Raw genomic sequence first — 18,438 nt, forward strand, 5'->3', positions numbered from 1 at the left:
CTCTACCACTGAGCCACAACCCCAGCCCTGAAATGTGATTTTTAAAAAAGCAACTTTATTTACTTATTTATTAGTTTTGTGATATTGGTAATTGAACCCAGGAATCCTCTCCCACTAAGCTGCATCCCGATTCCCTTTTAAAATTCTCATTTTGAGACAGGTTCTCATTAAATTGCCTAGGCTGACCTGGAACTTGCAACCCTCCTGTCTAAGCCTCCTGAGTCACTGGGATTACATGTGTGCACCACTGTACCCAGCTAAGCAACTTTATTTTATCCACCCACTGCTCCTTCAAAATTTATTCCACCAGGAAAACTCTTTCCCATCATTAAATAATAATTCCAAGGACCACAGAATTTTTCTGCTCAGTCTGAGGTATTAATTCATTACCTTGGCATTTTATTTTTTGTTTGTGGTGTTGGAGATCAAACCCAGGACCCTGTATGCAAACTCGTCAAGCACTTTACCACTGAGCTACATCCCCAGGCCTGTGTGGGCATTTAAAATCACAAAACACTCTCTTTTCAGAAATTAGATGACTAGTCCACATTTCTAGCATAGCAACATAGAAATATTCATTCTAAGGTCCTCGAGATTCCCAGCACTTTCCACGTCTAGTCTGTAAGAAAGAGCACAGATTTGGAAGCAGCACAGTTTATACCAGCCTCTCCCTGTTGTAGTCTTCTCATCCATCTCAATTCCCAGCTGCATCTTGGATCAAATTGAGAATATCCCACTGGTTGTGAATATCTCATAGGCAATTCAGTAGGACCCTGTCTTAAAATTTTTTAAAATAATAAAAAGGGCTGGGGATGTAGCTTAGTAGCAAAGCACTCCTGAATTCAACCTCCATTCCCCTCACTGCACCAAAAAAAAAAAAAAAAGGTGTGGGGGGAGGAATACTCCCCACCTGCTCTCTGTGCCATGAAGTCTACATTTGCTGATCCCTGCTCATCTTTGAGTGCAGTCCTTTCCTAAAGTCAGTCCTGTTTCTCTTCCTCCATCTCTCTTCTCTGCCAAGGCTGCTGTAGCTTTCTCTGAAGTTCCCCCAAAAGTAGGTCCCAGAGTACTCACATCATGGAAACAAGCAAATGCTACTAGTTAGTGGTTTCTTCTCCCCCTTTCTACCCAAAGCTGGTTACTCACATTTACCAACCTATCACTGCATGAAGAGACAGCTCCCAGTTATAGCTCTGATGAAGAAGAGGGGAGCGTTTACTTCACTGGAATGGCCAGCAAGAGTGTGCTGAAGGGAGGCAGAACAGATTTCTCAGGGCCTGAGGAAGCACCTGTTTTCTGAGAAAAGTAATTTCCTAACAGATGTGAGAGAGGAGCAGGTCTGTGTTCCTTAGAGTGGGAACAGGGCGTGGCGCACAGCAGCAGGACTGCCCCATTGTCAAACTTACAGAGATTTCAGTTTTCATTGGTCTTTCTCAGGGTCTGGGAGCAGGGAAGGTGAGCTAGGCTGAGCAGCAAGGCTCTCCAGTCCCACAAACAGTGTGACTTCCATGGCCCTCTGGTCATTGAAAGCATCAGAATCTATGATGGTGAAAGATAGTCCATGAGAAGGGAACAGAGGGGGCTTTGGTAGCCACCTGGGAGGATGAAAGCTCTCTTGGTAGCTGGCTAGGTCAGAAAAGGTCTTGCTGACTGTCTCCCGCAGACATGCAGTGTAGGTTTTTGCTCATGTAGCTTGGCAACTTTCCCACTGTGGGAATGTGCCAGACTAGTAGGATGAGGCCAGGGTTTGGGAGAGCCCCCAGGCTTAGGGAGTGGAGGGCCAGTTCCTGACTGGGACAATTCTGATAGTCCCTGAAGAGGGTAAGGTAACGGTGAACCTGTGATTAAATAGTGAAATGCTCTGGGACAATGGCCCCAGTGAGTGGTTGGTAATGAAAGCCCCTAAAGGCACAATGACTGCTGCAGGGTGAGGCCAGAGCCCTGTATAGGTGTAAGAAATTGCCCCAGCAAGTCCATGACCTGTGAGATCCAGTTGAGAATCTATCACCCTGATTCTGAAGACAGGGAAACTTATTTATCAAATCCACTCTGTTTTCTCTATTTCTTCAAGGTTTGCTTTCTTCTTTTTATCTTTACTGAAATTGGGTCTAAGTGGATTTGTTTCTATTTCTACCAGCCATGTAAAGCCCCATTAACTTTAGAGTCTTTCAATTATGTTAGAAATTAAGCTAAACGTGCCATTCCTAAAAATGTCTAAATACCTCTGCACATTCCTTTTGACCTGGTTTTCTTGGCCCTCTCAGGATACAGAATCCCTGATAATGACACCTTATGACTCGCTACAGCAGACAAGAAGACACTAACGTCAAAGAGCAGCTGACCCTTGAAACTGGGGAGGGACAGAGCTATTTCTTTCTTTCGCAGGTCACAAATTATGTGGGAGAAAAGTTGCCAAACATTAGCCTTGCTTTTTAAAATGTCAATTTAGGAAGGGAAAATTAAATGCTAATTAAAAGAAATGCATTTGATTGAATGTTGGATAAATAGTAGCTCTATTAGGAAGTAGTAATGAATTACATATTTTAACATCCAAATTTAGAAAGGTAGTAAAGCCAAAAGCTATGCTAAGAAGTCTCAGAACAAAATTCCCCAATCCCATTCAAGCATTCTTAGACTTAAATGATATTTATCCCACATCTGGTGGTAACAAAGCACCCTGAAACCAAAACTAAATTCTGGGGTTGAGGGTGTAGCTCAGGGGTAGAGAGTTTCTCAGCAAGCAAGAAGCCTCTGATTCAATCCCCAGTATTGTGAAGAAAGAAAAGTTCTGTTTGCAGTATTCACTCCATTAGACTTGTCATAGAGTCTTTAAGATATAGGTCCCAGTTCCAAATCTACATTGTTGGAGCTGATAAGGACCTTATGGTTCTATGAGACCAATATAGAGCTTTCTGAGCTTATTTTAAATGGGTGAAGAGGGCTGGGGTTTTGGCTAAGAGGTACAGTGCTCGCCTAACACGTTTGAGGGCCTGGGTTCGATCCTCAGCATCACATAAAAATAAATAAAATAAAGGTATTGTATCCAACTATACCTGAAAAATAAACATTTTAAAAAAATGGGTAAAGACAGTGCCTCTGCCCCCCAGACTGTTATACCTATTACTATACTACCATCTAATGGTGAGGTGCATTAAAACACAGATTCAACCAGTCCAGGGACCACTGACTATCCTTACTTATTTTTTTTTCCTCATGGTAAATACTTACACAGACAACTCCAACTTACAAGTTTTTTATTTCATGATTATGTGAAAGCAACATTCATTCAGTAGAGATCATACTTTCCCTGGGCTAGCAATGTGAGATGTTATTGTGTGTGTGTGTGTGTGTGTGTGTGTGTGTGTGTGTGTGTGTGTGTGGAATTAAACCCAGGGGTGCTTTACCACTGAGCTACATCCCCAGCTTTTTTTTTTTTTTTAATTTTAGTTGCAGATGGACACAATCCTTTTTTTGTTTATTTTATCGAACTCAGTGCCTTACACATGCTAAGCAAGCACTCTCCACTAAGCTACAACCACAGCCCCCATTCACAGCTCTTTTTAGTTTTCATTTTGAAATAGGGTCTCACTAAGTTACTTAGGGCCTTAAACTTGCTCCTACCTTAGCCTCCCAAGTCACTGTGATTACAGGTGTGTGCTGCTGTGCCTGGCATAAGATATTTTCAACTATCTATAGATTGGTCAGGACATACCCCATTATAAGTCAAGGAACTTCTGTAATATATCTGTGTCTCCAGGTAAATCACCAAATTTTCTCCATAATTCATAGTTATAGATCTACGGTCTCTATTAGGGAAAAAGTAATAAAGTCCCTAATTGGCCATCTGAAAAAAAAAAAAAAACCTGTGTGACATAAGGGAGGACAGAAAAATTTCTAAAGGGCTGGGGTTGTAGCTCAGTAGTAGAAGGCTCACCTCGAACATGGAAGGCACTGGGTTCGATCCTCAGCACCACATAAAAATAAAAATAAAGGTATTGTGTGCATCTAAAACAAAAAAAAATTTTAAAAAAAGAAAAATTTCTAAAACATTCCCAAAGTATATAACATAAGAGAAAACAATCGTTTGAAAGTAGATAATGTTTAAACTTTCCCATACATGAGAATTGAATAACGATGGAAAGATTAACACAGTACAGCATGTAAACGATGCATTATCATCTTACAGAAAGGATAAAAAATTAAATCATAACTTATACAGAGACAATTGTCTGCCTTAGAATTAAAGTCCCATAGCAAAAATCCAGTTTTATTGTTATATAAAAAAAGAGAGCAGATTACCAACTCTTTGACCTCTGCTTCTGCTAGTTAAGATTTTAGATTATTAATATTTATTTTGGGATTTTCCTCTCAGTGCTAAATGTTGCAAGCAATGATTGTTTGGGGAAATTTACTGAGCAATGAAAACAAAACAGAAAATGCTCCATCTACCCCAAGCTCTCCCTTTTCAATAAACACACAGGACCCACATATCAGGGATTTTCCATTTCCTGAGTAGTTCCATTCATGTCACCAATAACTGCAGTCGTAAATTATATCAGAAGACAGTCAGAACCCAGAGAGCTCCTGGAACATGGTCTTTTGGTGTGTTGAGTCTTGCTGCAGAACCCCTGGGAGTGGTACTCCATGGGCTGGGAGGGAGGCAGGGACATATGACAACCAGATGCTCAACCAGCTTGAGAGAGATGAACTGCCATGGCAACAGATGGGTAGGTAGAGTTAGGATACTCTGAAACATGGCTTTGAACAGCAGTTATACTGTGAAATTTTGAGACACATATAATTTAATCTTATTGTAATCTTAAAAATAATGTAGACCAGTTGGTTGTGGTGGTCTGTGCCTACAGTATCAGCTACTCAGGAGGCTGAGGCAGGAGAATCCCTTGAGTCTAGGAGTTTGAGGCCAGGCCTAAATATATCACAGTGAGGAAAAAAAAACAACTAGAAATGCAAATTTGTACTTGATTTCCAATCAGGGGAGAGGGTAGGGGTCACTATGAGATCAGAGAATACACCTTCTGGGTTGAGGCATACACAGATATGCCCCTTCCCAAAGAGTACCTCTCCAACCCCCAACTACTAAAGCACAAAATAATATGAATTGGATGCCACTCCATTTTAGCATACATTAAAGCACAGAACTCTACAAAGCTTCTGATTTCTTCCTCTTTTGACCTTTATTTTCCCATCAGCACACAGATTAGATAATACCACCAAACATACTTATTTTTTAACACAATACCTTTATTTTTTATTTATTATTTTTATGTGAGGCTGAGGCTTAAACCCAGTGCCTCATACATGTTAGGCAAGTGTCCCAAATGTACTTTCTTAATCAGTGGTTCTAAATGTGTCGTTCCAAATCAGCAACATCAGCATTAGGAACTTGTTGGAAATGCAAAGTCTTAGGCCTTATCCAATTCTACTGAATCAGAAGCTGGGGGGCAAGCGGGTTGGGGGTCCACAAACCTATGTTTTAGTAAGCTCTCTGGGTTATTTGACTACGCACATAAACTTGAGAACTGCTGTTCTAAATGAAAACACTGAAGGAGCAGTGGTTTATTGTGGTTTATTGGTTAACAGATGGCAAACGAGGGTGGGACCAAGTCCAGTTAAAATTTGAAGCTCTGGAATCAATACTTTCATCCCACGTCCTCAGCTCCCGCAAGTGTCAAAGCAATGTGTCATCTCGGTCCAGACCACCCCAGTCGTCTGTCTACCTCAAAAGCCTGGTTATTTTCTCTGGGAACTGGAGTGAAGCCACTGGAGCAAAACTAGTAACCCACACCGGAGTTACGTAGGGAGATCTCTCTGGGGACCCTGTAGCTCCTTATTTTGTTTTCTAATCTTTAGTATCGGTAGTTCACTTCCTAGTCTAGCAAGAATGGTTGGCAAGCCTCCAGTTAGGTGGGAGAAACAGTGCCCTGGAACACTGAGATCTGGTTGCGCACAAAGGAAACAGTGTGGTCCTGCTAACAGCTTGGGAGTTGAGATAGCACTAAATCACCAGCAAAACCCCAGGAAAGAAGGTGAAAAGCAATTCATTTTAGGATTGTTCTTTTCTGATAAATATAAAAGGTATAGAAAAGTCCAAATAATACCGTAACTAAAACCCATATTCCCACTAGTTAGCATTAATAACTATTAGCACAGTCAAATTAAAAAGCAGTTCTTCAAAGCTGTGAAAAGACAGCATTTAGCAATGCTCTGGGGAGAGGGTAGAACAAAAAGAGAGCCATTAGAAGAGGGAGAAACAAGAAAAGTATTTCTGAAATATTTTTTAACAAAGAATGTCCTCCTTCTTTTATCAGAAAACATTTCGAATATGAGGTTTCCACATAGCTACTAATAGTAGCTTGCAAATTTGCCTAGCTGGAGGCTAGAGAGTTGAAATTTACAAATAATGAGGACCAGAAAAATAGCTAGAGAGGAAGCCAGCTCTTTTCATTGGGAATAAACACAATATGTTTTGGGATAGCCCCCTTGACCCCCATGAGACCAGAAAAGAAATCAGGCTGGTCCAAAAGAAATCAGTCTAAGGATCATGAAAGGGTAAGGCTTTCCCATCACTGTTTATAAAGATGAAGCCAAAGGCTGGAACACCTAGAAGAGGAAACCATCACCAAGGGTGTTCCCTTACCAGCTGACCTTGGACTACCGCTTGATGTTAGCCACCTAAGTAGAGAGGAAGTAGAAACATGTGCTGAAGTAAGGTTCCTGAGCCACCAGCACTTGTTCCAAGGGTGGAGAAAGGACAGAGGTGTCCAGCCTCTCTGGGCTCCCTCCCAGAGAATACAAAGCCAAGTGTTGCTGGGGCTAGCCGAGGAGCAAGCAGGAGGCCTGTCCTCTTTGCTCTAGTCCAACCAGTTTTGCAGGCTCTGGTCCAACCAGTTTTGTAGCCACCAGAATGGCCCCTAAGGCAACATCCAGAACCTCTGAAATGATCACCTGCAGCATTTTCTGTTCTTTGATAAATTCAATCCATCACTAAAGGAAAAAAAAAAAAAAAAGTAAAACACTCCCATCCCTCTTAACCCCACAGGAAAACCTCATTCTTGAATAGACAAACACACTTCCCCTGAAGGCAGGTCAATGAAATGGGGAGCTTTTGTTTTTGCTTTCTGCACAAGAAAACCAGAGATAAAACCTGCACTAGATAACTACCCAGTACCTCTTTTTTGTGTGCACTTATGGGTAAATCTAATATACTCACTGGAGAATTTTTAAAAGTTAAGTGTGCAGCTCAGCTGGGCAGTGTTAACTTCTGGGCCCTTCTCCCAGCCCAGGTGCACAGCTGTGTTGTGACAGCATATCAGATCTTCAGCCACCACTGCTCCTCATCCAGAGAAATGCCAACACAGTCACAGTCTTTATGAGGATCAAGTGCACTGACCCTGGGGCAGTGCTTCTTCCCGGATCCTTCAGAACATCAGTCATGCAATGGGAGCCCGGCAGCCAGAACAAACTACTGAGGATGCCTGCAGAAGCCAAAAAGCTTTAACCAGAAGCTTTAAAAGCCAAAAACAAGAAATGGATCTTTCACCTGGTTTCCTATGGGGAAAAAATATTGAGTTGGGGTGAGGGTGGGGTGAACAAGAGTGTAAAATACACATGCATGTAGCTGTGTATCACCCTTGCCTCAATTAGAAATTCATTCATTCAACCACTTGATGTTTTTGACACTATGTGCAAAGCTCTGTGCCACATTCTGTTAACAAACATGAGCAAGACAGAATTCCTAACTTCCAAAAGCTCACAAACTGGAGGAGAAAAATCACACATCAAAACTAAAAAAATTGTACTTTAAGTTCTGTGATAAAGGCTCATTCATCTATTCAACAAAGATTTATTGTGCACGACGTGCCAGCCTCAAGTATGAACAAATAATTTTGAGAGCACAGAGGCCAAATATAATGACCATTCCTTTTTCAACTATGAAAGATGAGGCTGGGATTACAGCTCAGTGGTAGAGCAATTGCTTAGTGGGTGTAAGGCCCTAGGTTCAATGCCCAGTACCTCAAGAACAAACAACCCTCCCCACAAAACAGGAAAAATGTGATAAAAAGAATTTACAGGGGCTGGGGCTGGGGCTCACTGGTAGAGCATCTGCCTAGCATGTATAAGGCACTGGGTTTGATCCTCAGCAGCACCACATAAAAATAAATAAAGTAAAAGTATTTTGTTCATCTACAATAACAACAACAACAACAACAAAGAATTTTCACATAGGGGCTCTTTAAAGATGGGGTCCATACTGTGTGTGAGGGGGTATAATGGGGATTGAATCCAGCAGCACTTTGCCACTGAACTACATTCCCAGCCCTTTTTTTGTATTTTACTTTGAGACAGGGTCTTGCTAAATTTCCAAGGCTGGCCTGGATCTTTTGATCCTCCCTCCTTAGCCTCATGAGTCACTGGGATCACAGGTGTGTACCACCACACCTAGTTCATATCCTTTTTTTATATCCATCATACCTCATGTGTGCCTGGCAAATATTCAGTAAATATTGCTTACTCAACCAGGCACATGGCATGTGCCTGTGGTCCCAGCTACTCAGGAGGCTCAGGCGGAGGGATCACTTGAGCCTAGGAGTTTGAGACCAGCCAGGGCAACACAGTGAGACTGTCTTGAGAATAGTAATGATATGTTCTGCACATAATGTAGTTTGCTAAAGAATGGGTTAACAAACAAAAAGAAAAAAATTTAAACCAATTAAAACAAATAAAACAATAAAAAAACAAATTTACATTTTAAAGGAGTGGGGCTTTCTATCCATTATTCACTAGGCAGTCTCAATCTAATCTTTCTTTGCCATTCGTTGAATTCAATGGACACTTACTGACCATCTACAATACAGTGAAAGCAGAGGCTTTAAAACCAAGAAGCTCTCAGGGAGTACACAGCTCAGTGAAGGAAAGAGGTGTGAAGCTAAATTGAGTCTCAAAAGATGGGTGTGAATATAATTTAAGTGGTATGTGTCAGAAGCACAGTGTTCTAGCCAGAGAGGACAACTTGAGAAAAATAGAGGGGAGATGCAGCATGAGAACACAGGGACCTCCAAGCAGTTCACTGTCTGGAGCGCTGCACTTTGAAAAACTCCATCGTGACAGGTTTTTTGTTTGTTTGTTTGTTTGAGTCTTAGAGAGTTTTCCTGAGCTAACCAAAATTTTAGAGGATGCTGTATCAACTAGAACAACAATTCCTCAAGCAGTTACTTTGCCTGGTGGGCCAGGTGTGTCTATGGGCATTGCAATCTGGATGTATACAGAAGAGTGCTGAGTGAGCATGAAATTGGAACAAGTTGCAAAGTTAATGAGCCTGTCATCAACTTATGATGGCTGGCTGCACCTCCCTCTGTTGCCATCTCTCTCCCTCCATGCACAGCCAGCCTTTGAGGAAGCTGCACTTCTCCCTGCTTCCTCAGCCCACATGCTCCTCATCCTGCTGCAATCAGAAGTCTACTCCCACCTCTGTCCTGAAGCTGCTTTCTGTCTAGGCCATAAACCTAGGTGAAACGCAGGATGATTCTCTTTAGGCATTGTCACTGTGTGTGCATGTGTGTGTGTCGCCAGAGATGGAATCCAGAGCCTCCCACATGATAAGCAAGTGCTCTACCACTGAGCTGCACGTCCAGCCCCTGTCCATCTCATTCTCGATGCCTCTGCAGTTTCTGGCGTTAGGACCAGGTCCCCTCCCTCCACGTCTATGCTACCACTGTTTCCTGTTTTCCCTCCTGTGTTTCTAATTGCTGCTTCTCAGGCCCCTTAGCATCTTCCTTTGGCGCTGTTGACACTGTAACTGATAGCGTCTCCCCTCTGTGAGACTGTAATGCCAACTGCCATCAATATAGTCTACAGATTCCCAAGTTGCTGTCTGCGGAACAAATGGCTTAAAAAAAAGGGGGAAGTAAAATATTCACAACATAAAATTTACCATTATAACTATATATTTTTTAAAAAACATAATAATCTTTTGTAGTACAGTCCAAGAGCATTAAGTACCTTTACATTGTTGTGCAACCATCACCACCATCCATCTCCAGAATTCTTTTCATCTTTCAAAACTGAAACTCTATCTGTACCTATTAAATAATAACTCCATTTTCCCCTACTCCCTGGCAACCACCATTCTGCTTTTCATCTCTAATGCTCTAGGTACCTCATGTAAGTGGAATCAGACAGTGTTTGTCTTTTTATGACTGGCTTATTTTATTTAACATATCATCTTCAAGTTTCACCCATGTAGGATGGATCAAATTTTCCTTCCTTTTGCTGGCTAACTAATATTCCATTCCATATAGCACATGTTGTTTATCCATTTGTCCATTGATGGGCATTTGGACTCCTTCTACCTTCTGGCTATTGTGAATAATATACTGCTATGAATGTGGGACGTAATATCCCTTTGAGACCCTACTTCCAATTATTTGGGGTATAAATCCAGGAATGGAATTCCTGGATCAAATGATAATTCAATTTAAAAAGATTTTTTTTTTTAGAAACCACCATACTGTTTTCTAGGCTGTACCATTTTACCTTCCCACCAACAGTGCACAAGAGTTCTGCTTTCTCCAGATCCTCTCTAGCACGTGTTATTTTGTTCGTCATATCCATTGCTTCTAATCAAGGAACTCACTTCATAGCCAAATACCTGGATTTCACTGTTTTCCCATGTTCCTACCATCGTGAAGCAATTAGAATGACTTCCTCTGTGTGTGTGTGTGTTTGTGTGTGTGTGTATGTGTGTGTGTGTGTGTGAGAGAGAGAGAGAGAGAGAGAGAGAGAGAGAGAGAGAGAGAGAGAGAGAGAGAGAGAGAGAGAGAGAGAGAGAGAGACTCACATCCCTGGCCCTTTTTATTTTTTGAGTCAGGGTCTCACTAAGTTGCTTAGGGCCTCACTAACTTGCCGAGGCTGTCCTTGAACTTGCAATCCTCCTGCCTCAGCCTCCTGAGTCACTGGGATTACAGGTACTCAACATCTCTCAGTATTAACAACACCTATTATTAAAGGTCAATAAAACTACAGCCACCCAATCTAGGCAAGACTATAAATGACCCAAAACCTTCAGCAATGGAGGTGTGTCACCCCACCAGGTAAGGAGTTACAGGCAGATGAGGTACTTTGTGGAAGGCAAAGGGGATACAGGAAGAATAGCAGAAGAAGGAAGTTATAAACACCAGCCGTGACCACAAGACCAGTTACAGAACTGAGAACTAAAACCATCATGATTATTTCTTGCTTATTTTGTTCTGAATATATGTGTGCATATATACATATATTAAGCACATCTTTGTTTTCCCCCCCTCTTTTTTTCCCTAAGCATGTACCTTAAGATGTATTGATTTTATATCAGTATTTAATATGGTTAATTTTACATCATAATATTTGCCTGGAAAAGAGTAAACACCACTCAAGGACTTCACCTCCTCTCCTGGAGAAGGGATTAGAACATTCTCAGCCGTACACAACTTGTTGGGTGGAATTATGGTTTTGCTATTATCTTTATTTAGAGGTTAAGCATGGTTACAGAGATGAAATGCATATAGGTGCGAAAATAGCAAGGGAAGGGCTAATGTTTAAATTTCTGTGTCAATTTGACTGAGGTAAGGGATTCCCAGATAGCTGATAAAACATAATTTTTGGGTGAGTCTTTAAGAGATTCTAGAAGAGATAAGCAAATGAGTAGTCTGATTAAAGGAGATCCACTCTTACCAATGTAGGTGGACATCATCGCTTGAGGTCCCAAATAGAAAAAAGAAAGGTAGAAGAAGGGCAAATTTGTTCCCTCTGTTTGAGGTGGGACACTCATATTTGCCTGTTTTTGGACAACAACATTCCTGGCTCTTGAGCCTTTGAGACTTGGACTGGGGCTCACTCCGTGGCTCTTGTTGTTCTCAGGCCTTCGAATTAGGACCTCACAGATGGCAGGTCATGGGACTTCTTGGCCTCCATAATGACATCAGCTAATCCCTATTTTTGTATATACCCCGTAGATTCTGTTGATGAAGGTAATAGGTTGAGGAATTTGTCATCAAGCAATGAGGGCAACAAGCAAAGATGCAGTCTAAGAAATAGAAAGATGCATCAGAGAACTGCAGGTTATTCAAGATGATTGGAACATATGAGGTTCAAGGCAAGGAGTACTCAAGAAAAGACTGGGTCACATTTGCTAATAGACTCAAAGGAGAGACACTATGACACAGTCCTGGCCAGGTAGCCAAGTATTACATAAGACAGAGCCAGGCACTGTGGCACATGCTTGTAATCCCAGCAGCTAGGAAGGCAAGGCAGGAAGATTGCAAGCCCAAAGCCAACCCCAGCAACTGGTGAATCCCTAAGCAACTGTTTCAAAATAATAAATAAATAAATAAATAAAAAGGTCAGGGGATATAGCTCAGTGGTTAAGCACCTCTGGATTCAATCCCAGGTACCAAAAAAAGAAAACAAAATCAGAGGTGACCTATTAACACCAGAGTCAAAATTAGGGAATAAATGACCAACAACAGGTAAACATGTTATCCTCTAGAATTATGTGTTTGGATTAACCGATGGATTGGGCCACTGTTATAGCTTGGATCTGAACTGTCCCCCAGATGCCCAAATGCTAAAGACTTAGTCACCAACCTTGATGTTGTTGAAAGGTGGTGGAACCTTATGAGGAAGGGCCTAGCGGGAGTGCATCAGATCACTGGGGGTGTGCTCTAAAGGGGATTGTGGTACCTCAGGCCCTTCTTCTACCTCCCTTTGCTTCTTGGATGCCATGAGGTGAATATGCCCCCTTTCCCTTGTGCTCCTGCCATGAAGTACTGTGCCCAAAGAAACAGGACCAAGAGACCATGGGCTGAAACCTCTAAAACTTTGAGCCAAAAAAAAACTTTTCTTTCTTAAGATGATTATCTCAGATATTTTGTTATAGTAACACAGAGCTGACAAACAACTGTTTCATTGTGGATCTTCATCAAATGTTTGTCGAATTGAACTAATGGCATTAAAATTAAAAATCACATTACTAACATTAATAAAATAAATAAGAAAATATATACATATACTAAATTATAATGACTATTAATAAATCCATGGCATAAAATTATGGCACTTCAGGTATCAGAGGTCAAGGATGTGGGAAGATGTTCCTGAAACTGGGACCCACCAGTTCTTTCTATTATGGAAGACGAAGCCAGAAGCCTGGAGAAAACAGAAGAGATCAAGAGGTCAGTATTCAGCAGAGGAGAATGATAGTGGAGATGGGGATGCTTGCAACATGTCCTACAGAGTAAAACCAGTCACCCAGGGAGATAAAGAAGTCCTGCAGGGGCTCTCACATCATGGCCACAGATCCAGGACCCAATACTACAGGACATGGTTCTGGATTCTGATTTTTGTTCCTCTTGGTAATACACCCCTGTAAAGAGACCCTCAGTTTACTATGTCCATCACCAAATCTTTGCTCTGTATACGTGTCATCTGGTTCCAAACTCCTCACCCTGCCACCTCATCTTTCTCTTTCCTCACCCAGAGTTACATTTGCTTGATAAATCTGTCTTTTGCTTATATCCTTTTGCCCCTGACCTTTCAGATCCTGTCTTCCCACTGTGGCCAAAGCCATCACCCCCAGCCTTCTAACCCTCTTCTAGGTCTATACCCACTTTTTGACCCTGGGTGAGGTATTCCTGGGCTCTCCCTCTCTTTCCCCTGGCCTATCTGAGAAAGGGCTCACTTATTTTATCTTGCTCTTTGAGGCTCAGGCTGGAGCAACTGAAGAAAGAAACTCTGCAGGCCCTGTCAGCTTCGCCAGAGTGCTCCTCCTAAGGCCAGCACTGTGACGACGGAAGCCGCTGCAAAACCGCGCAGCCAAAAATAAAGAGGCCCCAGCCACAAAATTACTGAGTCAATATGGTCCCCATGAAAAATTCCCTGGTTAAGTCACACCCTCCGCAGAGGCAGCTCAGAAAGGCTGGGGAAAGAGTTCTCTTCTGGGAACTGAGAATATAGGGAAAACTTCCAGAGGGACTCAAAGTCACTGGCTTGCAGGCAGCGTAGACCTCCAGAGGAAAGTGACCAACAGTTTTCATGTGCTGCCACCTCCCGGGAGCATCTAAGAACTGCAGGCATAAGAGAGTTTATTCACCCAGGAGCACCAAGATGGGAGACTGACAAAAACAATGTCCCAGACATATATTATGAGGTTGCAGTTGGGGTGAAAGTGACCGCCCACAGGTCATTTGATGCATCTGTGGGATATACAATATAAGCCAGAAGACTTGGAATATTTCATCTCCAATCCATTACCAGGTCGCCTCAATTCCAAATCCAAAATATCTCTTGGAGCCAGGCTTGGTGGTGCATGCCTGTAATTTCAGTGACTGGGAATGCTGAGACAGAAGGATCAGAGTTAAAGGCCCTTCCAGGGCAATTTAGTGATACTCTGTCTCAAAATAAAAGAATAAAAAGTCCTGGAGATAGGGAACAGTGATAAAGCACCCAGTACCAAACCAACCCAAACATCTTTTTGATTCCATCCACTCCCTTTGCTTCCAATTCCCTTTAAAATGGCTGCTCTTAGGATTAGAACAAGCTCCCCACTCACAGTCTTACCCTGCAGGTCCAGCAGTTCCTTCTTCATCCAGTGCCCCTTTGTGTGTGCGCTCGCGCCTCTCTCTCTCTCTCTCTCTCTCTCTCTCTCTCTCTCTCTCTCTCTCTCTCTCTCTCTCTCATCAGCTCATAGATCTATCCATTCTCACACAAGCCTTCAGGAAATTGCTTCTTCCTACTTCTTTCTGCCAAGCACAATCTTACCTCCACTATGCATCCATTTCATTCCATTCACCCTTCAGATAGCAGCTCAACCATCACTTCATTAGAGAGAACTCTCTGGCCTGAAGAAAACAGATCCTCTTCCATCTGCTCTAACATTTATCATGTTTTTCCCTCATGGTAACCATTGCAGTTTAAAGACATAAGTGTGGGGGCTGGGGATGTGGCTCAAGCGGTAGCGCGCTCCCCTGGCATGCGTGCGGCCCAGGTTCCATCCTCAGCACCACATAACAACAAAGATGTTTTGTCCGCCGAGAACTAAAAAATAAATATTGAAAATTCTCTCTCAAAAAAAAATGTATTAAAAAAAAAAGACATAAGTGTTCATTCACTCAGTTAATGTCTGCCCCCGCCCCAGCTGTAAACACATTATCACTAGTGTCTAGTATAGAATCTGACATGGAAGAAATGCTGAGTAATTATTTTGGGGACCTGAGCAGACCTGTGAACCTCTTCTTAGAGAGCAATCTGGTTTGCTCAGTGAGTATAGAAATACACTCTACTGCAGTAGAACAGACCAGGATTTTCTCCAGACTCTTCATAGGATGTTTTTACGAAGATGGTTTCTCCTCCAAGCTTCCTGGACTGTGTTGCCAGAAATCCAACATCTCCTGCAACTATCCTGCATCCCCAAGATGAGTCATTATTAGGAAAAGGGGAAACTAAAGTTGCTGAATGGAGCAGAGCTGGGAAAGGTAGTAGAGAGAAACCACTGAAGTCATGAGGCCACTGGACTGATGACTTCTAAAACCTTGGTGGAGAATGGGGTGCAGTTCAGTGGTAGAGCACTTGTCTTGCATGCATAAAGCTCTGAGTTTCATCCCCAGCATCACAAAAATTAAATAAAATCTTGAAGCCCCCAGGTATTTTCTTCAGGTTTCAGAATGACTGATGCTGTTTACATAGTAGTAAAAGAGACACCTACTTGAGTGTCATGCTTGGGCTTAGGCTGGTTGGGTTCATTCATTCAGTAACCTTTATTGAGTCTTTGTCCTCTAAGAGGTTATGCTTGCCCTTGGTTCCCCAGGGCACCTTAGAGGCTCTTCTGGGAAGCTTTTCATGGACTCAAGTACTGACCAGCTTCCAGAGTAAATGAAACTAGATGTGAAAGCAACTAGGGTCAAATCCCTATGATATGGAGCAGGCTAGGCAGGGAGTGTGGGAGAGTTCCTCCATGGTCTCTACAGTGGCAAGGTTGGTTGATAGAACATGCAACCAGAGAGGTGCTTGAAGTGGCCATTTAATTTTTAAATTGTCTATCATCCATTTTCCCTTTATTGGAAATATTACCCTAATTTTTGCTTTTGAAGTCAATCCTCTCTTCCCAAACACTCTTGGTGGGATAATAAATCAAGGAAATTCTCATAGCCAAGAGATAGGTATAAGATCCAAGGTGGGACACTTAAATGAATTCTCCTCTGAGACTGAATCTTTTTTTTTTTTTTTTTGTACTAGGGATTGAATCCAGGGGTGCTTAACCACTGAGCCACATCCCCAGCTCTTTTTATTTTTCATTTTGAGACAGGGTATCACTAAGTTGCTGAGAGCCTCACTAAGTTGCTGAGACTGGCTTTGAACTTGTGATTCTTCTGCCTCAGAGCTACTGAGGTTATAGGCATGTGCCACTGCACCCAACTGTTTTTATTTGTTTGTTTGTTTAGGTGCTGGGGTTCAAACCCAGGGCCTTGCACATCCTATGCAAATACTTTCCCACTGAGCCCTATCCAGCTGAGACTGACTCTTGAACAGAGCAAGAAATCATCAGAAATGAACACTTGGAAGACATCCACCTCCTCAGTACTCTCAGATAAAACGCTTGATCAGTTTCTATTGGTTCCTCTCCCATTTCAAGGAGATCCAACCTCCTCTCACCTCTGAAAGCTACCTGCCTAATAGCCCTTCAACAAATTCTTCTTTTGTCCAGTTAGCTGAAGATGGTTTCTGTTGTTTTCAAATAAAGAATCACAATAGATTATCATCTGGTTCATAACTTCTATTGAATCAACTACAGATGGTGGACAGTAGTACAAAGACTTGAATAGGAGTTGCCCGAAGAGGAGGTGGCTGGAAGCACCTGAAATGTAGTCTATAATAGCCTTCATGGGTAAAACAGGTAAGCACTTGTTGGTGAAGGGAGGGGAGATGGCTGTAAGAATTAAGTGCACAATCTTGCTTAAATTCTCTCCTGCCACTAAGAGTGAGCCAGGGGTGTAAACAAGGAAGTCAGAGATGAAGCCCAAAACATTCATATTCCAGGGTCATCTAGGTTTGGAGAATGTGCAAAAATCTTCACACAGCTCCAGGCATAAATGTCTGAGATGGTACCACAACACAGAATGTGTTATTGTTGCCAGAGTCAGAAAGAAATAGTCACTGAGAAGGCCTCCTCTTCTTCTAGAGAAGCCATGAATCTTCAAGAGTATAAGGCTGGGCTGGGTCAAGGTAAGCTGGGCTAGAGCAGAGGTGGTGGGTACCTGACAGTTCTGGGAAAAGGAGTCTTAAATATAACAAAAAGTATGAATCGGGTTTGGGGTACAGCTCAGCAGTAGAGCACTTGCCTAGCATGTGCAAAGCTCTGGGTTCCATCCCCAGCAATTGACCTTCAAATACACACATATAAAGTTTAAGTCCTTGAGAAGATGCCACTCCCGTCATAAGGAGTTGGGACAGCAGATAACAACATTAAATAAACTTTATTGAGACCCTGTCCTACAAGAGATCATGCCTACCTTTGGTCCCCAGGTGCAGCTAGATGGGAAAGAGCCTATAATCACATCCCTTCCATAGAGGATAAGTGTTTTCCATGTCCATCAGCCCTGGATCCTGTTGAAAGCCTGCTCTGACAGAACAGGGCTTATGCCACAATCTCCCTGTGTCTTGAGTCCAAAAATGCTTTGATAAAGGCAGAACCCTACATTTTCTTCTATTCTTTGTTGCCCTCAGAGCTCCAGCAGACTCACTGTGGCCAAAGCCTAGTGACAGGGACAGGAATAGGCATTTTGGCACCAGGCCCATCCTGTCCTCTGTCATCAGCAGGATGGGAGAGGCAGGAATTGGGGATTGTGCCACAGGGGACCTGAGAAAGTATGCTTTAGAGATTTTAGCACATCTTTGCAACGGAAACCAATTCTAGCTATTTAGATGGGAAAACAAATACCCTGAGAAGATTTTGTGTAACACACACACACACACACACACACACACACTAAGATGCGGTAGCTAGAAAGATTAATCAGACCTAAAGAGAACAAAGACACTGTAGGAAGGATTTGGTAAGAATACCACTGCTGATATATTGATACTGCCCACTCAGGACAGTGGACATCTGGTCACCACTGCTGACACTTATAACACTGGAGGTAGAATGTTGTTAAAATTCTGTAACAAGCAGAATGGACCCCTTTGACTCTTCGTTTCCCTAACTCCCAGTTGCAACTCTGATGTGCTTCTGATTGAATTTAAGAAATGGGAAAAAACTCCAGTAGAAACTTCTTTCACTTTCATTTCCTCTTATTCTTTAACTTTTTTTTTCCTTTATTTTGGTACTAGGGGTTGAACCCAGGGGCGCTTCACCACTGAGCTAAATTCCCAGTTTTTTTCATTTTG

General features: G+C 42.3%; 1 long non-coding RNA gene across 1 annotated transcript in view; it reads right to left on the reverse strand.

Annotated features, from left to right (window-relative positions):
• Positions 1-18,438, reverse strand: part of LOC120887207 (uncharacterized) — a 67,446-nt gene that overhangs the window by 15,975 nt on the left and 33,033 nt on the right. The window lies entirely within an intron of this gene.

This window comes from Ictidomys tridecemlineatus, chromosome 10, assembly GCF_052094955.1.
Source record: "Ictidomys tridecemlineatus isolate mIctTri1 chromosome 10, mIctTri1.hap1, whole genome shotgun sequence".
NCBI classification, from domain to species: Eukaryota; Metazoa; Chordata; class Mammalia; order Rodentia; family Sciuridae; genus Ictidomys; species Ictidomys tridecemlineatus.